Raw genomic sequence first — 27,918 nt, 5'->3', positions numbered from 1 at the left:
AATACGATCCGTGGAAACGCTGATTGTAGGTGCGCGCACATGTCAGAAAGGAAAGACACGTCCAAAGAATTCTAATAAAAATCTGACCCCTTGGCGCGTTCTCGAAAGACAGGTAAAGCGACACGAGAATCCGTAACTCGACGCCAGGGGTTGTCGTCGTCGCTTGAAATTGAATCGTACTTTCAGATGAAGAAGACAAAAAAAAAAAAATAAAAAAGAGAAGAATCGTGACTCCTAGTGCAACAAGAATAATTCGTTCGACAGAAAAAGAAGCTGAAATATTGTCCAGCTTCGATTCTTTTATTTTATTACAATTTATAATTATTTACAATTACAATTATTTACAATTTATATTACAATTTATTACAATTATAAAACTCGTTTCACTTTATAAATTGCACGAACTTTTTAAGAAGGAAGTCCATTTCAAAAATATCATGGATGAGTTAGAACAAAATTTTACTTTTACTAGGGGATCGGGTCAGTGGTTGTTATTAAGTAAGAGACCGGCAGATGAATTCTCAAATAAGTCCCATAGTTTCGTATCTCTCCAACAGTTGAACTCGAGAACAGTGGCTAATGTCAGCGATGTTATAAAATGTGACACCAGGCAGCTGCTGCGTGCTCGGTAATACAATCTCGTGTAAATCCTGTCTCCTCTTCTTCCATGCCCAGTACCAGTTTCCGTGGTTTATTGCTATCCGGCATCGCATTAAAAGCGACTACTAAAAGGGACAGTTTCACTGGAATCGAACCTTTAACGTTTGTAGGCATACTCATTAAATCGTTTCTAACCTCAATACATGAGCAAAATAATATATAATAATAATATATAATAATAATTGATTATAACAATCAATTATAAATTTGTAATAATTGCTTTCTTTTTGTTTAAACATAAGTTTCGTCTCGAGAAAATAAAAAGTTTAATAAAGAATATTCACGAAACGCATTAGTTCAGAAATTTCCCGATCCGCAATCCTAGCGCCACGGTAGAAAAGATAAAATCACTAGGCACGTGAGAGGAATCACTTCTCCTTTCGAACGAAAATCTAATTTTTATTTGTCAAGTTGGATTTAATGTGTGGCATCGTCATCTATATTTCATGTTATATTTTTTTGTCCCTAGAGTGCAGTACTATTTTCTTTTTTAACTACAATGAACAAATAAATGTGAAGGAAAGGAAAAATAAAGAAATATTTTGATTTAGTGTCTTCTTTCTTCGGAACGAAATTGATACGAGGATGAAATTGTTTTTATTATCTCTGAAAGATATTCTCTAGTGTTTATCGAAGATATAATAATAATAATCGAATACTTTTATTACATATAAGATTTTATTTGTAAAATTGTACAGGAAGACGTAACTTTTTTTTTTTATTTTTCTCTTCCAGATCATGATTGAACACTATTTATAATGCGCGATAAGATATGTGGTGTATGCGCGCCCCAACACACTCAAATCACGCGAAAACTTTCATCTCACGGAGAAAAATACTGCAGCGCCTTCGTCTCTTATTCTGTTTCTTTATTGCGGTCGATCAGAATTGAATAATGCAGAGGATGTTCTGCATTCAAAGGCGAATTCACCAAGAAACGATACTATCGTGGAGACGTGTGAGGATACGTTTGTGTCAGCCTGTCACTATTCTTGCGTATAAACAGTGTAGCGTGTGCTGCACAAAAATTTATGCACGAAAGACTTTGAATTCGTTTCGCCGGTTTAGTATTAACGCAGATTTATGCCGTTACGCGGCGCTCGTGAGAGAAATAGTCGGATATGAAATAATCAGATACAAAATAAAGAAGCAAAGATCGCGATCTACGTATTTATAAGTTCGCGTGTTAATTTTGGTAACAAAAAGTTTTTGCATTGGATCACGGAATAATTTTTAACGTAACAATTTACATTAAATAACGTTTGAAAATCGTTTTGAATCGTTTTTCGATTCGTCTTGAACAAGGAAAATCGCTTATCTTTCCCTTTTTTTCTCTCTCTTTTTTTGCACTGTCGAATAAAATTGGCATTTCAGGTACGGAACAAGCACGCTGACAATCACGATTTCCCGTTTCGAGGCGACGAAACGAGCGAGCCAGCGCCGTGCTCTTTCTTTTGTCGTCACGGCGCAATCTACCGACAAGCCTGCCAAATCGACTCGTCGATTCGTCCGCGAAATCTCATTCCTTCTGCTAGCTGCATCGTGTGATCGTGTAATAGTTTATTTATATTTATTTAGGGAAAGGAATTAATATAACGAAATTGTTAATAATTTGTGACCACGATTCTCCTATGATATTCTCATTTTTTATTTATCCTTTTGAACGTATTTCTATTAAAACAAGTTTTATATATTTATCGCTGTTTACAACGTTTCATATTTTTTTTATCACGTTATATTTAAACGTGAAAGAAAGTTGTTGAAATCCAACTCGACGCAGAATCGTAAAAGATTAACAAAATTAAATTATTTGTTTGAAATCACATAAATATAAAATTACATTTGCATATAAATTCAATGCTTCAAAAGAGACATCAGTTTGCGAGTTTTTATCATTCGTTGAAGAAAATATCCATGTCACAGCATCGTTGACGTTGCAAATCAAAAGCGGACCACTTAACATGATGTTACGTTAAAAGACCGTTGCTGCGAGCTTAATTTATGAATAATGAATAATCCCCATTTTCTGTGCTTCGCTTTAGGTTAGGTTAAGACGATTGAATTTGACGGATATTGGTGGATATGCGAAGCACACGTGACAAAGCTCTCGGTGAGAAGTTTTTTTTAATTTAATATTGTAGCGGTAGATAGCACCTCTGTGTCTGTCTCTTACGTTCCTTGCCCCATGTTTAGTCAAACGTAATATTCGTTTCAATTCGTTACGGGACCATTGTCGGTTCGAAAATCGTCAGCGTTTCAAAGTCATCGATAGAGGGACGAGTAATGCGAGGAAAACGTTTCGAACGAGCGTTGGAGGACGCGCTAACGAGAGGATTTAGTGGACCGTTTTTATTCGAGACATCCCTGTGAACGATTTTCTTTAAGCGTTCGTTAGAATCGACTGCAGGTTAGACGACCTAAAGAGTACGTATGTATATATACGTATGTGTGTGTATATACGTTCACGTAAATATTATAAGTGCATAGATAGATCTTTTTTAAAATGTTTACGAATATTTCATGAATTTTATCGATTTTTCAGTGGTTGATTTGTGTGAAAGGATTTCCGATTTATCATTTTGTTTTTTATTGATCGTTAATTGTGAACAGATGTTTGAAAAAATTGGCTGAATATAGACCATGAAATAGGAAGCGTGTTATTTGAGGATCCCTAAAGATCTATTTCCAGAATCTTAATGAATCAAGAAAAATAACCCACGTTTCTTCTGTCACTTCATAATTTGTCACTGTTGTTACTTTTATTATAATGATACGTTTCTACTTTGTTTAAAATATTTTTTTATAATCTTTTTTATATATATTGAACGATACACTTTGAGATTGCATCTCCAAATAAAATTCACGTGATGGATTACACGTTTGTTGTGCAACATTCTCATACGTAGGAAATATCAAGCGCAAAACCCATGCGAATATAGAAAATTACTCAGGCATGTCGGGGATTCGCGTACCGCAACGACGAGGAGTCTCTCTTTCTTAGACACGCCATATCCTTTAAAAAGGTACGTCGCCATTGTCAGACCGCATATGCGCGCCCTTCCGTAGCGAAAGGGTTGCTCTTTCGCGGAGACTGACTTGAAAGCGCCTTCGCTTTGCATTCCCGTCGAGATTGAGACGTGAAACCATTTGAATTACTACGAATGCGCGATGGAAGTCACGGATCATTTCGAATGTTATTTTTTCGAATATATAGTGACGTGAACTCGATATTCGTGTACGATATACGGATATTTTGATTCGATACAAAATATCGTTGCTTGGTGATATCTGAAAGATATCGAAAGATTTGTACGAATTTTAAGAATTCGTTTCGAGATTCCTCGACATAAAACAGAAAGTTACGTAATGTAATCTATATCTATGCAATATTGTGCAATAATGTCAAAATAATAATTTCATTTTAAAGAAGTATACTTTGGACAAAATAAATACAATTAAAAAGTATACTTTTGATATACTTCATTACTTTTAAATAGCAAAATATTCGATCCTTCGAATCCTTCGCCATTGATACACCAATCCGTTATCTTCGTTGCTAACAAGCCCTAAAATTATGCACATCAGCACCCGAAACTTCGAAACATCGTTCCGCAACATCGGATCACGGAACCGATACACGATGGCAGCACGATATTGGCGAAGCCGGTCACGTTCGTGGCTGCTGTTCGCGACACGCGCGCCCCACCGACAAACGAGCGCGTCCAGAGAGAGAGATAGACAGAGCAGCCGAAAAAAAAGGACGAAGAAGCGTCATTCGATGGGAGAGGAGACGTTATTACGAGACACGGACGAACGGAGCAGGTTGAACAGGGGAAAGGTCGGTCGCCTACGTGTCGAGATGAGAGGCAATGAGTTAAGAAAAAGATGGCGAAGAACAAAGACACTTGGGGTTAGGGTTTCCACGACAGCTATCTCTCTCTCTTTTGCACACTTTTTCTTTTTTCACTCCCTATCTCTGTCATTCCACGACACGATGTAAAGCTTCGAAGGATCGACGTCGAAATATATATATATATATGTATGTATCATCACCCGTAGTGGTAGGTTGCAAACTTTGCCACTATTCGATCATCCACCCTTCTCCTGGTTCCATGGTGGATGAGCACCGTCTGTCGCATTCTAACAATGCGAACAGCGTGGCGAAAAGGAAAGAGGGGAGGGGGGAAAAGCCGCGAGAACGAGTCCAGAGAAAGAAGGTGGTAGGGGTGATGCCAAAATGGGAGAAGGGGAGAATATTACGCCACGTGTGCCGGTAATAAGAACGCGCGCGCGTGACGATAATGCAAAAATACCTGGCCACCGACGACGTTTTTGTGCTCCTGTCTTCCCATGACTCGCGTTCCTTCGTTTTCTCGTTATCTTCACGCCTCCCACGACCACTCTTTTCTTCCCTTCCCCCGACCACTTGATATTGCGTTGTTCTTTTCTTCGACCGATGATGCCGGAGCTCTTTCTCATTTTTGCACGGTCGCGACGATCACAGCTTTGACGTAACTTACCGACAGCAGATATGGTAGGAAAGAGAGAGAGAGAGAGAAAGAGAAAGGAAAAGGAGAAGGAAATTGAATTCTAATTTAAGTAATTATATTGATGAAGATTGAAATGCATTTGGAAATGCATATGATTTGGAAGAATTTTAAAAAAGGAATTTCAAATTAGAATAGATTAAAATGAAAGGATTTAGAATAATTTGATAGAAATGTTGCGAGTCACTAATTTTAGAATTTCATCCTCGAAATATTTTTTGTTTTATGCAATGAAAAAAAAAAATTAAAATATATCGAAATTTATAATTTCATTCTATTCTATTTCGTTCTGGATCTTATTATTAAATTTTTTTTCAAAAATATTCTGCTCATATTTCATCGTTAATCACATTTACGTTGGAAAGCAGCTTCGAGGGGATGGCCGTGCCATTATTCACGGTTTCCTCGAACACGAATCGTTGCTCGTGCTCCTTTTCCAAAACCTCCAAGTGTCCCATTAGCCTGGAAATCCGGGAAGTCTCCGGTCAAGTACGGTTCACCGGAAACGGGGAAACAAAACGAGTTGAGCTTTGACGTTTCTGTTCAACCCTCTTTTCACCGTTCGTCGTCGGTGAAAAACGATGAACCAGAAATGTTTTGAAGTTTGAAAACACGAAGGCGAATTCAAACACGAATAAATCCCGAATAAGAGATGCTTCGAAAAGAGATGCTAATTTTAAACTTATTAATCAAAATAAGTAAAAATTTCCAATTATACACGATATTTCCATGGTATTTAAAAAAAAAAAATTAACTTGTTCCAAATCTAAATATTAATACTAAACTAAACTTAATATTAAACTAAACTATATAATATAATATTAATAAAATATTCATCTAATAAAATACAATAACTTTCTATGACAAATTTCTTTTTCATCCATATCGGCGTGCGCCATTGCTGCCAACCATTGCTGCAAAAGTACCCGGAGCTCACCGAACTCTCGACTTCGGCCTTCAAAAGAATTCTTCGCGAGCAAATCGCTTGAAAACTCGTCGCGTAAAGACAATTGAGAAGAAGAAACGTCCCCTTCCATTCCTCCTCCCGCTCCTTTGTCTCAGGAAACTCGGCTCACCACGGACGGTCGGTCAGTGACGTAACGAAGAAAAATCTTAGAAGCGTACGGTGGAAGGGAACGAGAGAGAGAAGGAGGAGGAGAAGAAGGAGGAGAAAGGGAGGGGGAAGCCAGTAGCCGCAGCATCGAAGCGCGAGCCATCATTATTTTGAGTGCGACACGGAGGACGAGCGGCGCCGAGCCGACGAGCCGAGAAATGCTCGAAAGGTCGGTGTTTTCTCTAACGACGATGATAATGCTGTGTTTGCAAGGCTCGCTCGTCCGCCCGGCTCGTCCCATTTCCGAGGAATAACAAATGCGGCCAGATCGTTACGCGGCACGCGACATTAACGCGCGCGATCCGTCCACAGCTGTCTTCAATGACCCGAAAACTTGTGAAGGAACTGGGGAACATGGCCAACGTGACGAGTAATTGTTCACCCATCCATTCCGTCTCCTGTTTCATCGCCCCTTCCTTTGAATTAGTCTTCTTCTTTTATCTTTCATTTTATTTTCGTCTCTCTTCTCTTATTTTCTTCTTACTGCTCGCCATGCGTATCTTGTTTCGAAGATACGAATCTTTTGCGTTGTTTTTAACATCGACAAATTATATATTGAAAGAAAGGAGGTAGGCAAAATTCTGTCTGAATTTTTTCATTACAAATAAAATGCAAAATGTGTACGATGAGTAATTGTATGTGATATATTATGTAATCTTTTATGTAAGGATATAAGATAAAAAAGGAATCCGCGAATTAAGTTTGTCCACGTTAACGTGGAAACATTCGTATCGACGCAATTACGGCGGACTAGTTGTTACGAGATAAATAATATTTGCTCTTCATACGAGTGGGTTCCAAGTACGGTGCACTTGAAGTAGCCACTTAGTCATGCTGCCAGTCCATTGTCTGACACGAAGTATCTCTTGTCGATCGGCCGCCTACTCGCCGTATAATAACGTTAATTTATCTTTTATCAACTTTCACGAACGGTTAAGAACTTCTTACCCGTATCCTATATTCCGACATTATCGCCTCGCATCTTCGGCGCAACAATACTTATTATTCCACTACCAAAGAGGCCATTTAGAACCATATTTCCCTCTACTTTCTTCTTTTTTTAATCTTGCCACATTGTTATTTCCTATCTCGTTTTCCCAACCATTCTTCTTGAAATTCCTCATTTCTTTCTTCTTCATCCCCTTTTCATACTTCACATCCACACTTCTACTATATTCGTTTTCTTTTCACTTCTCGTTTGTCCCTTTTCCTTTCACGCTTCATTTCTCACTATTCTACAATTCCTCTCCTCTCTGTCATTTCACTAACATCTTCTCTTTTTCTCTCTCTCTCCTTTTCACCAGACATTCTGGTTAAGAATTAAAAACTAATAGATTAATAGAGAAAAGAAAAAGAAAAAATGTCCAAAGATAAATCCTTTTCAATCATTGAATTGATAATTCATTAACACTGAAAATCGCGTATAATTAGCATATGATTTTAAAAGCACGCGTCACTTGTCACGCTAATATATATCACTCACATCGCGAAAATCACATCGATTTCGACAAAATGCATCACATCCTGCGAGTGATCTTTAGTACGAGTAATCACCGCACGTTAATGATTAACGTCGCCCCGTGTCACGCGCTCTCAAAACGAGTTCGAATTTATTAGGCTCGCGAGAAATCGTTGTGAACAACGTAATTAATGAACGTCACGTAGCCGGCCGACCAGTGAAATTAATTGATTCGATGCGACGCCCGTGTTTCTCGCTTTTTATCTCGGCTGCTGGCTATCATTAGCTTCTTGCCGACTAATTATTCAACGGGACCTCCCCCTCCCCTCTTAATAATTGTTCTGTAAACCGTGCGAAACGAGCGTTAACGATGCTTTTAACGATTTCGCTTCGATTCGATTATACTCGAACGGGTGTTCGATAGAGAGACAGAGAGAACATTATTGACACGAGCGAGTGTTGAAATATAGGTTATGGTCGATTTGTGTTCTCATTGCTTGGAAGTAATAATTGAATTGAATGCTGAAAAAAATCTGTGTAGATTTCTTGAAACAATTTGATATCGAAATATCATATTACTGTTTTATTTATTCGAAACGAGTGTCCAAGAATGAATATTATTGAAAGATAGGTTATGATTGATTTGTGTTCTCATTGTTCGAAGATAACAATATAAATTTTTCGAAGAAAAATTTAATGAACGGAGAAAATATTCAAAGAATTAATTTGTATAAGAAAATAAAGAATGATCTTCTTCAATTCGATCACCTTTAGCGATTCCATTACTCCACTTCGATCCGTTTCCGGAAAAGCTGACCCGCGTTGTCCTGAGTCAACTGTGTGGGTCAGATAAATCTAATTTCAAGGGTCACGATTGTACCCTGCATTATATATGCTCTGTCTACAGACCGACCGCTCAAGTTGGCCGATATTTGGACGTGGCTCTATACGAGGAACGAGTGGCTACGTCTTTCCTCCGTCCAATTTTCTTAGCGTCTCCTGACTCGTGGAAAAATTAGTGGCGACTCCTGTTGAATCTTCAAAGAACCAATTTACCGCAATTTGCGCTGCCTTCATTCGTAATTAAAACTTCCTCTTCCCCCGATTGTGTTTTCACTCGCAAAATTTGTTTTTTAATTTAATTGATTAGAGTAGAAAAATATACAAGAATCACGAAGAAGAATATATATAACATTAATAATTAAGATGGACCTAATAATTTCATTTATAAAATTATTAATTATAAATCTCTTAATATTTTACTTGGAAGAGATATTATAATTTAATTTAATTTTGCTATCGTAATTTATCTATTATTTACTCTTTTGATTCTCTTTATTCACGTATATACGTCACAATGCGTAAATTTCGATGTAAAAATTCGAATCCAATAATTAGATCCGTGTATCGAAGTAATGTTATTCGTTACTGCGCCTATAAGTGATATAAACTAATTTTACCACAACCGATAAGTATCACAATGATCACAGCTCCCTCTCTCCACCGCTTAATGAACTCGAAAATCACTCGATCGCGCAAGCTTTCGCTCGTCGACTTCCGACCACAGGACATAACCCTTGTTCCTCATTTAACGTTCTATATACGTACACTAGTCGCGTACTTATCTATTTATACATCGAGAGTGTCGTGCACAGTTCATTCAAGTGCTGTAAGCCTGTATGTGCATCCGCAATAAGAGAAAAGAGAAAAAGTTGACAATTTAAAGGTTAGAATGCCAGTGTTTCGTTCGCGATATAACTTTTATCTAAAAAACGAACGATAATCGTTGTTGTTTTTGATACGCGAAAATTAAATGTATAGTTTTATTTATAAAATAAAACGACGGAAGTAATAAAAAGTTTCTTTTTAAATTCTATAAAAATAAACTTACCATAAATGATTCGTATTGATAAAACGAATAAAAAGAAATTTTCTGTGGGCTAAGCGTGTGCGCGAATCGTTTCTATTTATTGCTCTCAAACCGTGCAGGTGGACAAGATTTATGACAACAGGAAACCCTGGCTCGATCCGTTGCAAATCTATCCACCGGTAATATTTCATCCATAGCATGTACTTTACAGTTTTTTCCGGAACTTATCTCGGATATCGGAATAAGCTTCCTACCGATCGATGCCATTTCTTCCAGCCAGTGTGTTATCAAACGACAAATAAGCAAATAATAGGCAGTCATCTCGTACAATGGAATAAAAAAAAAAAGAATATTTACGCGCTTATTCCGCACAATTCACGAGACAATATCAAAGACAACAACTTGTATTTCTCTTGTTACATGTATATAACCTCTTATACATAAATAGAATGAATCGAGTCGAAATTTTTGTTACTTAGAAAAAATCTCTCTCCCCCCTCCCATAAAACGAAAATATTTAATTAAAATCGAACGGATTTAATTAAATCAATTCGTATTCGCCGCGGAGCACTTGCTGAAATGCGAAGACGTGATTCTAAATTTATAAAGATCGACGACGCGTCACCCGTAAAGGGTCACATACCATAGGAATGGAAGCTATAGTGGACGGGAATGGACGTTGGAAAGCGGAGGACACTGGCGCGCCTCCTGGCGGAAGCACTATTTCAACGTAATTGTCGTCTCATCGTTCCCTTTCGTCCGTGCCGTCTACGTCTGTACATACCGATTGCCGTTCGGGATCTTCGTTTCGGTGTGGGCCACGCACACCATATTACTTGCATAGCTACGTACCCGACTGGTAGGACACCTAGGTAGCCGGACGAAATTAACCGTGGCCGCACGAGGAAAATGCCGGCAGGAAATGACGAGTACGAGCCTCGGGTATTTATCGACTTCCGGTGGCCAGCGTTCGCGTCGTTCATTTTCGTTTCAGTAATCGGCAAGCGGAGGAGGCGAGTGGAATGGATTCGAGATTATGCCGAAGAGGGGGGGGGGGAGGGGGGAGCTCGGTTCTTAGAGCGTGTATGTATTTTGGGACACGTTCGTTTTGCGAGCATATGAATCTGGTAAGTCAGGTGTGCCGGCTAACAGGAAACGGGGAGAGTGTTGGTGTTTCTTTTTGGTTATATATTGGGAATGAAGGAATGTTATATGGATACGTAGTATGGAAATGTTCCCTTTTAGAAGCGCAGAGAGGAAAGAGACCCGTCGGTTCGAAAGTCGGTTCGTATCGTTCTCGCGTTATGATTATAGCAGTAGACGTTGCGTATACGTATCGGGAATAAAAACTGGAATCGAAAATGAGAAATAAGAAACGCTTCGTGGCGAATATATTTATACGAGGGAAGAGAATGTGAACTGCTGGTAATCCCATCGTGCAGACTCGCAAACAGAATTATTATTAAATCTATTATTTTCTCAAAACACGAACACGCGATAATGTTGATCGTACCAATTCCACTTCTCGAGTCCAATAAACCGTACCGGTCGATAAAACGATCGCACTCGTATCGAGTGGGGAGTGTGTGTGCGGAATACAGTTTCGAAAGGCATCGCGTGAGTCGCGGGTAACAATACAAATCGATCGGTAGGCGCAAACGATACAAGGACGATATCGACAAATTGGTCGGCCGCCCGTGGACGGATATATCCGACAGAGTTTGTTAGTCTCTCGCGCCCAATTTGTCACGCATCGCCACGACGTTTCCATGTGTACGCCATAACTCTTCGCCCTTATGTACATCCATATACACCTTTTGCCTCTCTCCCTTCCTTCCCTCTTTTTCTTTTTCTCCCTGATCAATGCTATTTCCTATCATCCACTGTATCATCCTTCGACTTAGAAAGTCGAGTGGTATTTATTTCAAGCCGAATTCCAGGGGATAAAAAGCAGCAAAAAGAAAAATACTAGAAAGAATGAAAATGAAGGAAGGAAGGAAGGAAGGAAGGAAGGAAGGAAGGAAGGATCGTTTCTTTCTCGATGAATAAAGGAGTTTCGGCCGAGGAGTGGATCGTCGTAGGTGTTTAATCGAAGGATGAGAGTCGAGATAGAGAAGCAGAGAGGGTGGAGGATCGTGAAAATGGACGTGGTTTATCTCGCACCTGGGCCTCTTCTAATTAAGAGGAAGTTATATATTCGCGAGGCTCTTCACGTTGGAAATTGACGACCAGGTTCGTTTCTTCAGTCCTTGATCGAACGATTGGGAACAATTTCAAGCATAAAGGAATTGCCTTTAAGGAAAATCGTGTAACGAATCATGTTACTGTTCATCGAAAGTAGAAAAGATATATCTTCTGTTTCGTTTTTCGATATGAAAAATGTTAAAAAAAAGAAAAAAACATTGATCCAAATAATGTGAACAATCGTTTAAAAATTTACACGTTAACGATTATTTAAATGAATGATTTTTTTTTTCCTTTGATATTTGGCAAAATTTTATCTATTATTTGAAAGTACGATAAATCACGGAATTGAATTTTTGAAAAAAAATAAAAAGCTTCGTCGCTGTTTTCTTTCATTGATTTTTTTTTTTTTTTTTCTTTTCGCCGCAATGAATCGCCACGGGAAAGTGGCGCGAAATTCCATTCTCGCGATATTAATTATGAACAACCGCGACACAGATTACAGGGAAGCTTAGCAAATTGCCGGCCGTTCAAAAGGAGGGGCGCACTATCCGGTCGGCATACACACGCTTTTAGATTTTTTTTCCGTGGCAAAAATTACAATGTTGCGTAACAGCAGCCCGGCACGCCAAAAAACTTGTCGTTTCGCTTCAACATAGATTTTAAGAGCCGCGCCAGGTGCGATGAAAAGCTTTATAACTGCGAGTCACGCTAATTTTCCCCACTACCGCGATCGTTGCTCTGTCCTTCTCCCTCTTACGAGCAAAGATCACCATCTACTCCCATGGTAAACAATAATGCGTATTCCCTATTTTTTTGGGGGAGAGCGCAAATAGAATACAGAATGGTGTGCTATAGTTTGTTTAATCAATCACCATTAGAGAGAATATTACATGGGGCAGCGAAGCATGTAACGTAGTCATGGTCCTCTGTTTGTAAACACAAAATGCAAATACAATAGCATAACAATCGAGGAACGCATTATCGCTCGGTCAATCCACTTGTCCCCCGTGCTGCCTTATCGACAATGCTAGAATATAAACACAATTAACGACCGAGTGTAATCGAGTTAAGTTGTTTTGTAAAAATGAAGTTCTGTCGTATTGGGGAGGGAAATATGGAATGAAGTTTTCACTGTATTTTTTAAGAATGAGGGATATTGTCATTGAACGTTATAAATGTGCATATAATGTGTACTTTTGTTTTTTCTTCCTTAAATATGCTTCAGGCGCTTTTTTAGCTTTATCGAACATTTGTATTTTTCAACCATGATTATGCCCATCTTTTTTTTTATCCTTTTTCACATTTGATAATAAGTTTATTGTCCTTTTTTATCCCATTTCACGTCTGTTTCATAACTTAAAGATAATGTTTATACATTTTTTTCTTCAGAGACTAATTTACATTTACGACAAAGTAATGGAATAACGTATAAAAGGTATAAATCCTATTTTATCCCATAGAAACAAAGAAGTTTTTTTTTTATCTTTCCATATCGTATTACTTTTATTGCTAATTCTAAAAATCTATATAAAATCCCGGTTACTATTCAAATATAATTCGTCATGCTAAAATCTTTTTATTTCAACCCGTGATCCTCACGAAATTAAAAAAAACTTTATCCTCTTATCGTCTATCCATTGTTATTAAATTTCTACGCAATCCTTCGTTATTACAATTTTTTTCAATTTACTGAATATAAATAAATAAAAGTAAATACAAAAATATAATAAAATTATACTCGATAATTATATTCGAACATTTCTTTTACGTCATCTTATTTTCTTTTAATTCCACATCGTATTAAATATTATCTAACGCATTAAAAAATAAAATAAGATAAGATAAGAAAGTAAGATTATTGAATACTAAGGTAAAATTTCATTAATCCATTTTTACGAAGATGACACATTCATTACACACTTACTCTTTTAGTCTCTTTACGTCATAATCATTCTCGATCGTAGCAAACGCGATAACCCAGTAAAGGGTAACGTTGCACGCCGAAAGCAACGACAAAAGCGCGCTCTCGTGCGAACGGTATTAGTCGTATTGTGCGAATCGGCGAGGCAACATCCATTCCTCTATACGTCAATCCCTCGAGAGAATATTAGACGCGGGGAGCCTCTGGTTAAAGCTTGTCGCACAAAGACCCGTTGGATCCGTCATGAATGCCAATAGACATTTAGATAACGGTCTCAATAGGAATTCGAGTAAATCCGGGGATGAGGGGAGGGAGAGAGGGGAGAGGGGCAGATTAGTCGAGGCTCGTGTCATCGTTTCCACGAAGATTAGTCGCCGCGATAAGATGTCGTTCCTGTTCGTCATACATTGAGTACAAAGCCAGAAAGAATGCATTCGGAAGATACGTGAATTCTATTGGTTGTTTCTTATAGACCCAATATATGATTCTATAAAACAATATGTATATGATTATTAAAAAAAAACTCTTGAATGAACGTGTATAATCATTTATATATAACAGTTTTGTATACATGACTTCGATAAAAGTGTGATGATATTTTGTTAGAAAGCAGGGAGAACGGAAACGAAACGTGACACGTGAAAGGGGAAGATACGTCTCTGTGCAAGTTCGAAAAAAACGTTTCAGAAAGCAGTGAGAGGAAGCTAATTAAGTCCGCGAGATGTCTCGTTAAGATCGCTGATGAAGACGTTTGTCCGTGTTGCTCTGGCGGAGAACTTTGAACTTTGGTGGAAAAGGCGACGATGTTTTTATGTTTCCGTCCCCCATTCTCCCATCTCATTTGAACTCTCTCTATGCTCTGCGTCGACGACGATAATTTAAACCAACGGCCTCGTGCTTGCGAGCACTGCCGATAAAGAAGAATTCGGGAAGTTCGAGTGGAAATATTTCGAGCGTCCCGCGAGTCAGCAGGCTGAACGAAATAATTCTGCGAGAATTACGCGATCGTTCTGCATCGTCGAACAATTCCTCCGTTCTCCGAGGATTTGTTTTCAGAAAATAAGGAGGTTTACGAGCGAAGAAAACATGTTGCTCTGAAAAAGAGGTAACTTTGGATCTTTGGATCTTTTTTTTATCTTGACATTATTGCACATTTTTACCTACAGAAAATATTCGAAGGATTAAAAGTGAGGTTAAGGAAATTATTTTTGAGGATATCTATCAAATCGATCTTGTCATTTCATTCTATACACAGGATGGTTCAAACTACAGATGGAATCAGAGAGATCTCTACGACTCGATATTCATCTTTCTCGGGAATCCATGAATCCCTTTATTCGAAATCCTGTTGCTCATCAAAAGAGATGTATTTATTTTCACGCGAGTCGAACACGAGGGAGAAGGAAGCAGTCTATCTAGGTGGCGCGACTGTATCTAGGGAAGATAACAAGGCGACGTATCAGGATCATTCGTAAAGCTGTCGCTCGGGCGATATATCAGTATCCTTTTTGGTCGTTACCAGTGACACACCCCTCCAAGTGAAGAGACCCTCGAATGGAACAAGTGTCGACGCGTTAAACGACGACGCGTGCGGAACGGCAATACGAAGAATATTTTTCGGCGCAACTGTACCCTCGTTAGTTAACGAGCATTCATCATCGTATTGTTGTCGTTAGCCGCGGTCTTCACGGTTATTCGACCTGCCCCATCGAAATCACAATGTGACCAGATGCAGACACGGCCGGGTACAGATAAATTTCCCTCATTGGATGCATATTCTTGACGATTCGCTCGTTTTCCGACAAATTTAAATTTTTCATTCCGATATTGAATTTTACGTTGGAATGGAGGTTAGGTTAATACAATGGCGTGTCGAAAGAAAATATTATTGGAGTGAAAAATTTAATTCTCGGTAATAATAATGTACACTTAATTTCCTCTTCTTTTAATCATTTAATGCAAATTTATATTCACGACACCTTTCCATTGATCTATTCGTCCGTTAATCTAATTAAAAGAGTTGGACTTAAATTCGGGGCTTAAATTTAATCGAAATTCGGTTACATTAAAATAGTAGTAACCTAGTATCTTGGATTACTAGACGCTTGAATTACGACATCACAACGGGTCAACAATTCCCTGGACGAAAAAAACCTATTTTCTCAACTCGACACTCAACGGACGAGAATTTGAAACGAGGCTCGAGACAATGTCGAGTTACGTTTGCAACCTGTTCTCGGACTGATTCAACTTGGAAAGTTAGCTTGCTTTCCCGTGGCAAGAGAGTAAGTTACGAAGGGATGAGGGAGGGAAGAAGCTCGTGAAAAGGAAGGTGAGACTTTCGTGGGGCTGTTGGCTCGCGATGAGATATATATTTGCAGTTTTCGAAAGAAACTTTTTTATTTGCTGACACAATAAATATTTGACTTGAGCCAGCCGGCAGCCTGAATGGATTCTTTCATTCTTAACGAGCATGGCTCTCGATCTTCTACCCTTCCTTCGAATAATCTGTTATTACAGCTCCTTTTTTTAAATCGATTATTATTTTATTTTTCCTTCATTGCGACAAGAGATTCGATATTTGAATATTTACGTTTAATAATATTAATTTTGAGAGGTGTTCGAACACACACACAAAATACATCGAAATTTTTCGTGATGTTTTCGATTCAATGAAAGCTCAGAATAAGCTCACGAGTCATAGGAAATCGTGGAGGGGGGAGGGGGGAGGTCTCGCTATTCTTTCTGGGTCGCTTTTAAATTCGGATTTTCCTGTATCCCGGTCTGGCCTACTTCGCTCCCGGATACCATTCTGCATGTAACTGGATGGAATGTTCGTCGAAAATAGCGAAACACAGAGAGATCGAGAGATAGAGATAGAGAAGCAGGGAGGAGGGAGAAGGGAGAGGGAGAAAGAGATAAACCCTGTTCCAGGACTTCAAAGCGTTCCAGTTGGCGAATAATGACATATATACAATATGAAACCGATGCTGCGTGATCGTATTTCGGTCCCTTCCCCCTCTTCTTCTTCCCCTCCTCTTCCTTTCTAGGGTATCAAGAATCTACGCGAGATGTCGCTCTGTATTTTTTTTTTTTTTTTTTAAGAATAAAAGAAAGATGAATCGAGTCGCGATATCACCTCATATTTAATCTCGTATTTCGATTTTAAGATGAGTCAAGATGAATTTCGATATTTTTATATTTTTAGGCACGAATAAATCGAAAATAAACAATATAAATTGTTCGTTTTATCGGGTATTTTGATAGATTTTGATTTATTAGCATAGGAAAATGAATTATTCAATGTTTCGATATTAAATGTTTATGTAGATAATTTATATTTTAAACGTTAAAAGTATTTTCAGAAAATCTTCTCAATTTATATTAGTATCTTTCAATATTGTTATTTAGCGAAAATATCTCTCAAATATTGGTTACTTAATTTGAATGAATGATCCAATTATTTCAAATGGCTTATTATTGGAGATGAATACGTTTAATGCAAATTTGCACATCATTTGAATTGAAAATATGATTAGCAAGCAAATTTTATAGAGCTAGAGAGGGAAATTAAAATTAGAGTTGCTTGGATAAATTGAATCGTATAAAAAAAACATATTTTATCAAAGTAAAAAATATTATACAATTTATCATAAAATTTAACAAGGAAAAAAAAATGTAGACTTTTACTTAAATAATTTTAAAATTGTTCATATATATCAAATCCATAAGTTATACTTTCAATGTAAAGTACTACAAAAAAAAAAAAAAAATTTAAAAAAAAAACATTTTAAAAAATTTCTATTAACTCGTGAATTTTTCAATTTCAAAAAACAATAAATAAATATCACCGTATCTCCGTTTGAACTCACATTCACGAATGATGTAAAAAAAAATCAATTCCAAAACAGCATAAAAATATCATCTTAAACGGACAATATTTATCCAGAAGCGGAGACGCGAAAGCATGTCTAGTATCAAGGGGAAGAAAACGAGGAAGAGGATTTTTATTTCAATCGTTCGAGCTTCCACCAAAACCCCTCTCGGCTGCTGTCAGGATACCAGCGTTATTTTTCCAACTTGTTTTGGACCGTGTTCCAGGTATACGGTCGATGGCCGGCCTCGACGGCTGGGAAAACGTCGAACAGATTGACCTAGTTCAGCGCCGGCTAATACTCACAGATAATGCGAGAATTTTCTCATTTCTGCGACGCTCTCATCTCTTTTTCTTCGGATAAGGAAAGAGTGCTGTACCTTTGTAATTTCTGTCGTCTTTAACCGGAGGATACCGACCGAGCAAAAACTTTTTTATTACCAATTATCCTTGTGTTGGCCTCATCAACCGTTAGATAGCGCCCTCTGTGTGTTTCATCTGTTACCGAGAAAACTATTGATCTCCGCGCTAAAATTATTAAATCTTGAAAATCTTCCTTTATTTAATATTCAATAATTCGGAAAAATTTAACAATGTTGATAAGTTGGAATGTAATTTCTGATAAGGTTAATGGTTATATATTATATTACATGTAATTACATGACAACATTATCGACGGTATCGTTCGCATTTTCGCACTCAGACGATTCTAATTTGCGTAATTACCGTTCAGAGGATAGGAATTTGCGCAATTACAACCACTCTAGTGGGCTTTCCCGCTTGGATTCTATGCTTGCAACTTCTTCTATCTCTGTTGTTTTCTTAGAATACACGATGAAAATAAATTAAACACGAACTTAAGAATTCAATGGAATTTCTTTTGAAAGGAAAAATTGTCTAACGAAGGCACAGCTTGGATATGTATTTCAATAATTTATTCGTTCTTCAACGAAACAAAATTTTTAAGACGCATATAAAAGGACAAAACCTTACAAAACAATTTTTTTCAAGAAAAATATTACTATTAATATCGTTATTGATTGCATTAAGATCACAATTTGTAGAATGTCAGCCGTTCATGTCGTTAATATATCTGGATGATCACTTCTGATCGCGATTACTGCACGAATTATCGCAACTGCTCCGATCACAAGTTGCGAAAGCTGCAGCGCGGCTGAGGTCGCAATTCGCATGATCGTCGCCAAGTGCAGCTCGTAGGCTCGCAATTATCGCGATTGCAGTTTAACCAAGATCGAAACTCGCGCACGATTGCAACTATTCCGATAATAACTCGAAGAATCGCAACTATCGAGATCACTATCGGATCGTGAGAACAAATTTTTGGGATTACTGATTCCCGAATTGAGAATATTGAATATTAAACGATCGATTGATAGCACGAAATTAATAATACGATATTTATTAATGTTTATTTCAATATTTAACGTGACGCTACTATTTTATTGAATTTATTTAAATGTATAAATTAATCGAAAAATTAGATAATAACATCGAACTGATTATAATTATAATTAAATATTAATTTGTTTTCTGAGAAACTTCTATTTTAGTTGTTTTAATACATTGATAAATCTTTCAATTCTTTACGATTCGAAATTGGACGAGAGAACTCGAAAACACGAAATACATACGTCAATCCACTCAAACTGGACTGTAACCAATCAGATATGACACTTCGGAACATCGGTTGAAACCATAATATACTATGTAGCGAATTGTTTTCAGAAACATCCTGACCGAAGTTAACGTTAACAGCAAAACAAATACGCGAATTTCTCTTGCAACAGTTTCGAATTCCCTCTCTAAACGTGCTACACGAACGTTTACACGTTAAAAAAATTTACATTGAATCTAATTTATTCTACTAATGTTATCTTGTATCTTGTTATTTTTAATAAGTGAAATATTTGTTACGAAATATATTTTTTTATCATAGAATTTTATTTTCATAATATAGGCGTTAACTATTTCAAGCTGTAATATGTTATGTCTCGTGCATGCCGCGATGAGATCGTGCATCGATCCTTAGTACTTATTCTGCCGCTAGAGGGACGTAAGCGCTACCATTAATCTCGTTAGCATTATTAGTACTGTTGGATATAAGTATTAGACCGGCTAAACGAATAGCGTTTCGAGATTTGATCTCGTTTTTGAATGATTGTTAAGTCTCGACTTTACTTTCTTTTATAAGAAACAGTTGGAGACTTATTTTTATATTGTTCATGATATGGATTTCAGCGTTTATAGGAGTCAAGAGGAAGTTTTGTCGTCTTGATTTGGTGCCATCTTTGAAGAAATATTTTTATATTATACTATAATAATGTAAGAATAGAATAAAGACCAATATTTTTCTCTCTTTTGAAAATGCCTTTTTATTTTTGTTTCGATAAAAGAAACAAATAAATACACTCCCTCTTTTAATACAATATGTTATTGGGTTTTCTTCCCTCTATTGGGAAGAAAAATTTTTTATTTTAATAATATTTAATAATATAAAAATTCTTTTGTGTCATTAACAAAAGAAGAAGGACAAAGCTCGGGAAATGGTCCCAAAAATATATATGCATATATTATAAATTTTTAGAATGAAAATAGTTTTGCGTGGCACAAAACTTTTATTTTTATAAAATATTTAAAAAATAGAATATACTAATTATAAAGCTTCATTGTAAAAGTTTCTTCTATTTTGTAACTTTCATGTATTTTTTCTATTTATTTCAAAATAAGTTAAAAAGAAAAATATTTTAACACATGCATGTAAGGAAACATTAAAAACATTAACTATAGAAATTTTTTAACTATGCTTCAAAGAAATTAAAAATATTATAATAATTTCTTATATATATTGTTTAAATATCCTATTTGATTAAACACTTTCATACATCATTTTTGGAACAAATGAATCGAAAAGTGAATAAAAGTGAACTGATACTAATAATGTTAATAAATGTTGTAGAAATACTATACCAATGTTTAAACATATATTTCGTCTATACGGAAAGAACGTCTTGGAATATAACCTCGTTTCCTTTCCGGTCAGATTTCCAATTTCTCGAGTTGCCATATAGACGGTCGTTGCCAATCTGTCTGTTGGATTTTGGCGTCTGACTGTCGTCGAGCAACTTACGTTCGCGTATCGTATCGACGCACAGGGACACACACATATACATAACCGCTGCACGCGTCAGCTTCTATGGGATCTAATCGACGAACTTGTAATTACTTCGTCGACTCGAGAGATGGCCAAGGGGCAGGGGAGGAAAGCGGATGCAATTGGTGAAACAAGAAACGCGAGAATGGATGAGAGAAACAAACGAGGAGGAAAAATATGGAACAAAAGGGAGGAAAGTAGAGAGAAGATAAACAGAAGATGGTGGCAGTTTTATTTGATCGCGAATCGATGGAGATATCGACAGATGTAATGCCACTTCTCAAACTGAACCAGCTATCTGCCACTTTTCTTCATCTTCCGCTTCTTCTTTCGTTCCAGACTTGGGCTATAGAGAGGACGACGAGGGGAAGGAAGGAGGGAGGATTCTTTTCGCGAGTGTGATTACCGAACACCTTGGAAATCCATTACTTTATATCAGTTTTTCTTAAAGGGCTTCCAGTGATGGCGCCTCCTTAGAAAGTTCCTTGGTCAAGTGCTCGGTCGTCTTCGGCTTTATTCATCCCACCACCGTTATCTCCAGAATTTTTCTTCTTTTTTCTGTCTTTCGTCGCATCCTTTTAAAAAACCTTTGGGTTTTCCTTTTATATTTCTTTTTTACACGATTGTTAAAAATCTTGTGGTAAACGAACTGCTGAAACTAACTAGCTAAATGTGATTAATCACATTTCTAAACGGTAAAAAATGTTCAATGGGTTTTATCTTCTGTAGGAAATCTGTTACTGTTGGTGCTGAGAACGCGTAGAAAAGAATGTATTACCGATCCATTCACGATCTCATTGTGTTCATCTCGTGTTCCACTAAAGATTTTTTAATCGCTTTCAGCATCAATTTCTCGGCATCACAATGAAATTTCGAGGTTCGACGCGGACCCTAGGTCTCCGCGTGCACTGGACACCAACGTGGAATAACGTTCGATGAAAAGCCGCCGACGATGGCTAAAAGTCCGGGGATTCGAGGCGGCTTCTCAAAAGGCCTTTGATAGAATGCAAATAAAGACGAACTTTTTTGGTCGTGGTTAATATGGAATCTTAAATCTTTCTGATCCAGAATGAGAGGGGAAGAGAAAGAAGGGGGAGGGGAGAGGAGACAGGAAGAGGGGGATGAAGCTTTTGTGCAGAAAACCACGGTACAATCGACTACAGGATGGCCCTTTTGGTAAGGATGTTGAAATTACTCACTTTTCTTTTATCTCCTTTTTGAAGTGTCGTGAAAAGTTTTGTTTTTAAAGAAAATCAGTTCAAAATTTGGTAAAATTTGGCGCAAGGAAAGAAACGAATGATTTAAATTTAGTGGAATTTAAATCAATTATGGATAATTTTAGATAAAAAGAAATAAAGTGAAATTATAATTATTGGATAATTATTATCAATTTCTTTTAGACGAATGTTTAAAATTTATATAATAACGATATATTTTTCATTTTTCATATTAAAACTATAATAATAAATAAAGATCATAAATAAGAAATAAAATAAAATAAAACTAAATAATTTATTTTCATCTAAAAAATTATTTCTCTCTAAACTTGGCTAAAAGTTTCCACTACATTGCAGTCTCCGTTCAATATTAAATTCCTAACGACACAAGCACTGCCTCGAAACGCGGACGTACCAAGATTTTCGTTTAAATTATGAATAGGTGTTCTTCCCTCTTCCACGTCTTACTACGAACCTAACCACTACGCTTCCGTCATCACCAGACTCGATTCAGTTTGAAGAATTCTCCTTGGGATAAGAAGAAGGAAGTCGAACAACGGTAAAGAAGATCGCGGCGCAAGAGAAAAGAAAAATGGGACGAAGCTTATGCGAAGCCAATTAATTATCGAGCTCTCTCTTCTTTTATACTTTTACACTTGACGACCTCTATTTCCATCTTACAACCGGTAGATATTATTCTCACGAACTCCCTCTCCCCATCGTCTCCTCTCCCTCCAACAGGTAAAATCGAGCGTCGAGCTAGAAGGGATTTCACCTCCTCCTCCCCCTTTAGATCTTATTTATACGGGCCGAGCAGAGCGGTTCTGCCCTCGTGTCGAGTTTTGTACGCCGGAAGAGTTCGGTGACGCCCTCTAATGATGGTATTATGCTCGTTCCGTGAACTCACGTGATCGCCCACTCCGCTTCAGCATGGTCTCTTTAATGCTTCTCTCCCTCCTCCCCTCCCTTTCCATCATACGCATTAAAATTCGTTCCTATGATTCATACATTCGTAGCTAATATTTACAATATTGATTTGTGTTTAATAGTGTTGAGTCTAGATTAAAATATCGATCATGATTTATATGATAGTTTATATATTTCATCGAATTTTTTGTTTTCGTTTTCTTTCGTTTGTTCTCTGAGGAAAGCGCATGCATTTTCCGCAAAATGCATTTTTCCATAGTTGGCCGGTCGGCAAAATTTTCTAACCGTTAAAGAATTACACGGCACGCCGGCTCACATGCGATTAATTTATTTCGAGCCACGAGCAAGAGTCACGCGCGACGAGTCGTCGTTACCGGAGAGAGCAGTACCGTAACTGTCCCCCGAGAAATCTGGACGAAAGGTCGTGGCTCCCTCTACCTTTGTCGTCGTTTACAATTTTTTCTTTCTTTTTTATATATATTTTTTTTTTTCTCTTGCGTGGAAGATACTAGATTACTTTAATGTCTAGCAAAATTGAATCGGTAGAATTGCAATTTATATCGAAGATCCAATAAATTAAATTGAAATTAGAAGATTGATTTTATACAGTTAATGATCTTTAAACCAAAAAATTTGAAAACTATTATATAATGGTATTCGTTTAAAGAAGATGAAGTATTGGTGTATATATATGCTATAGCATAAAATTAATATGTGTTAACTATAGCCTGCTAATGCGTGTAATTTCTATTCTATAGAACGGTGGACAAATATCTGATTATAATCATAACATAATTTTAAATTTCCAGTATCATGGCGCCAATTTCTAACAAGTTTATCGTTATCCTTATTAAAATAATCGTTTTCACTACAACGAATCCGTATTTCGTTTTAATTCGATTTAATTTATTTACATTTGAAATAAAATTTTTATACATTTCCCAATTTTGTTAATAATTTATTCCAAACTCATAAAAAAGGATAATGCTGGCGAGTATTCCATTTTGAATTTCAATTACTACGATTCACAGAAACTTATATTCCAACAATCAGAACGTAAAGATTGTCTCAAACTGGAACAAAACAGCGACTACATTCAATTTTGGTGAAATTCATATTCCAATAATCAGAACGTAAAGATTGTCTCAAACTGGAACAAAACACAACTTACAGCTACATTCAATTCTGGTGAACCTAACCTAACTTAACCTCTTACTATTTTCATGCGGTATCATTGTGATGTCTTGTTTTCCTTACTTTTCTATTGATCTTACTGATCTTTTTCTTCTGCTTCGTCGTTAGAATTTGAAAATTCTAATTCTACATTAAATTCATTTTTTCACAAACGGCATCGAGCAATCTTACAACGAAACGAGAGAATGCGAGTAACAGTCGTTGGTGGCGCGCAAGTAGGTAGCCGCGGCCTACGTGTTTGGAGAGAGAGAGAGAGACCACGTGACTTTCGGTGACAGCGAAGCAATATGTATCCGTGCGGCCGGTCAACCGTTAATATCGTCAAACGAACGTGCGGATACATGAGAGGGCAGGCGAAACGGCGGTCCGTTATAACGTAAATATGACGTAAATATCGCGTTATCGATTGCGAACACGCTTTATATGCGACGAACCGATCAACCTGCGCCGTTATACTTTACTAATCAACATGACGAATTGATCAATTTCAACCAACGAATTTTAGATTGATTTTGAATTCCGTTTTATGTAAATCCGTGTTCGGGGGGGGGGGATGTTGTTTAAAAGATTATCTCGATTCTGGGACAATGGTTGTTTACAGATTTTATCGATTATTTATATTTTTGATTCTATTTTGCATTAAAATTTATTTCGAACAATTTAAATTTATGGCACGATTCCTTTGAAGACTTGGGATCGATCGTGTATACAATTCGATCTTTATTTATGGAGCCAAAATCATGTTGTTTACTTCGAAAGAAAGAAAAAAAAATTACGAGTTTCAATCAATCGAAACGTTGGCGAAAATTTAATTCGTAGGGAACAATTATATATTCAGCAGAAATTTTCAATAATTCCTGTAATAATAAAATTTATCATCAAGTTAATATAACTGTTTTATTATGTATTCCCGTTTACCCGGTATAATAAACATAAATCTAAAGAGGGATTAAATTACAGCAAGATATATTAGATCAAAACATAATTAAGTATATTCAACGAATATTGTTTATTTTCTGGAAAACAGAGCCTCGTAAAATTTCATTCTATATTTTCGACTCATTTTATGATCATCCTTTTCCCAATTGTATCGACCCAATTTTGAACCAGGAATATTTAAAAAAAAATCTCATCTTCGATCGAGATCTTTAAGATATCGAAACTCATAAAGCTGGTAAGTTTTGAATTTCAATTACTACATTCACAGAAATTCATATTCCAATAAATTCAGAACGTAAAGATTGTCAAACTGGAACAAAACACGACTTACATTTTATTCTGGTGAACCTAACCTCGATGATGCTATCCGTTAAGATAAGAAACTGATCGCACCATGATCAACAATCATATGGCGGATCGTTTCAATTCGAGCAAGTCGAACAGTTGTATGTTCGCGCGCTTAACGACGTACAAGCGCAATTGCCAGAATTCGTGCCGCGTGAAATTAACCTTTGCTCGAAAACTGTGGAGATAAATGCGCGACGCGTGGTGGAAAAAAAAACGCCAACTTTTTATTCGTCCGTCACGGAATACGCGTATCGCCGTAGAGACGTTGTCGTCCCACGTTTTAATTACGTCACCGGCGGTGGTTCTGGAGATGCAACAACAACCAGACCCACTCGCGTTCGTTAATTGGAATATAATTAATATCCCGTTGGCCGTTGTCCTAATTGTCCCTCGATATCGAACAGGGGATAACGTAAAATATTTCATATAACAATGGTGGTTGGCAGTGTGGCAAGGGCACAGAGATAGATATATTATGCTTCACGCTATTGTCAGTGACACTGTTAGATAGCGCCATCTGTATAGGTATATAGCGTTTTGAGGTTAGAGTGTTCATTTAAAATATATATATATATTCAATTCAAGTGTATTAGATAATGGATAGAATTACCAAGAAAAGGAGACAAAATGCAGATTCTATAACGACTGTAGAAAAAGCCAATGATAGCGAATAGGATATAAGAGAGAGATGATAGTGACAATAAGGTTAACGATGGATCCGATGGTAGGAAAGGTGGTTGCATTTTTGAATAAATTACGATGGAGCGTAGAGCCAGTTACAAGACACGGCTAACGAACCTGCCTCTCGAGGAAAAACGAGAGGTCGAAAGTATAATCTATCATACTTATATGCAGGCTATATACACATCTGACCTACGACGATCGACCGTGGCGCCACGATATATCCCCGTGGCCACGGTTAGGAAAGAACAGTCGTGTCGCGAACACGTCGGGGCAACATATCGTAAATCGCTTTAATAAACTATGAATCCGTTGATTTGCCGGCCGAGGGTGATTTACGGTGCAACCGTTGTGTTTGCAGATATCGACAGGCGGACGACTATAATCGACGCTTGAACGTGAGTTAGCATAATTAAATACATTTTTCGCGATGTACTTAATCAATGACACGGCAAATGATCGAACGTGACGATTGGTGATATAAGATTGACGAGTGATATCGGGATATTTTATTGTTTTAATCGATAATCATTTTTTTTTTAACAATGGATATTTCGATGTTGCCTTTTTAATCAAATAGAGCATCTTAAGATTTTTTTTTTTCTTTAAGTATAATCGATTTATACGTATAAAATATGTTAACGAATATAGATGTGAGCCGCCATTAAACATTTTATTATTTCATTTCGAGTGTATATCGGCGTGCACGACGGGGGAATTTCGATGCCATTAAGTAGTGTCAGTGTAGATTGGCATAAAAGGTTGACGAGAGATACGTGTGTATAAAATGAAAAAAATGAGGAAAAAACTTGTCGAATGCATGCACATCGTTAAAAGTTAACAATGCAACGAGGGACGCAATTATACGGTCTTGTGATGTTTCCACTTTGCATTTATTTTCGTCGCATATTTTCGATGTACAAACATTGAAACTCGTCTCTACGCTTTCGAAAATGAGATTCAAGCATCGAGCCAGTCAAAGTTGTACAGGATACGAGTTGGAAACTGGTAATTGGTTAATGTGCATATAGTAGCGACATTGCAATTGGTTAAAGTGCATAAGACGAGATGTGTCGTATTCGTTATTTCTCGTGTTTTCTACTTCTGCATTTTTAAATTCGTAATAAATCAAACAAACAAATTTACATCGCTATTAATCATTAATTAATTCCGAGAAAAAATTTTATTTCCACCGTCTCGAATAATAAAATTATTCCTTTATACCAACGCCAAGCATCGAGCATCGATTTAAGTAAAATCAAATTCACGTAGCTATCAAACGTAATCTTTGTAGACCAGTTGTCTGCCAGGTTGAAACATTAACCAACAGTTATCGGCATCAGCAACCACAATACAAGAGTAAATACATTAATATGTCACAGAGACTATGGCCGCAATTCAGCTCGCATTTGTTTTATCCATACCGCAAGATGAACATCGAATTTCCCATAAACTTCGAAATCGGTCGATCGACCGACGATTCTACAATTTATGACTGGTGGATGTCATTAACGTGGCCAGTCCTGCTAGGCCGACCGCAACGCTCCATCACCTCATCTCAAATTCTAGTTACTACTGATTATCTACAGTCGATAATCGAATAACTTTTGTGAATTTCAATTGAAGAAAGGAGAAGAAATAAGCGAGATATATTGATTGTATGTAAACGAGATATACAAATTGTTTTAGTTCACTTTTCAATTATTAGTTTAACACGTTCAAACACGATTGCAAAATTCCAAGAATCGGCGAGGATATAACGGTTTAAGTGGGCAAAAAATGCGAACGCTTAAGCGGGCAACACTGTA

General features: G+C 37.0%; 1 protein-coding gene across 7 annotated transcripts in view; it reads right to left on the bottom strand.

Annotated features, from left to right (window-relative positions):
* The window catches only part of LOC411155 (teneurin-a), a 658,614-nt gene that overhangs the window by 43,612 nt on the left and 587,084 nt on the right, over positions 1–27,918 (bottom strand). The window lies entirely within an intron of this gene.

Source organism: Apis mellifera, linkage group LG6 (assembly GCF_003254395.2).
Source record: "Apis mellifera strain DH4 linkage group LG6, Amel_HAv3.1, whole genome shotgun sequence".
NCBI classification, from domain to species: Eukaryota; Metazoa; Arthropoda; class Insecta; order Hymenoptera; family Apidae; genus Apis; species Apis mellifera.
Note: the sequence above shows the minus strand (reverse complement) of the source record. Positions and strands in the feature narration are given on the sequence as shown.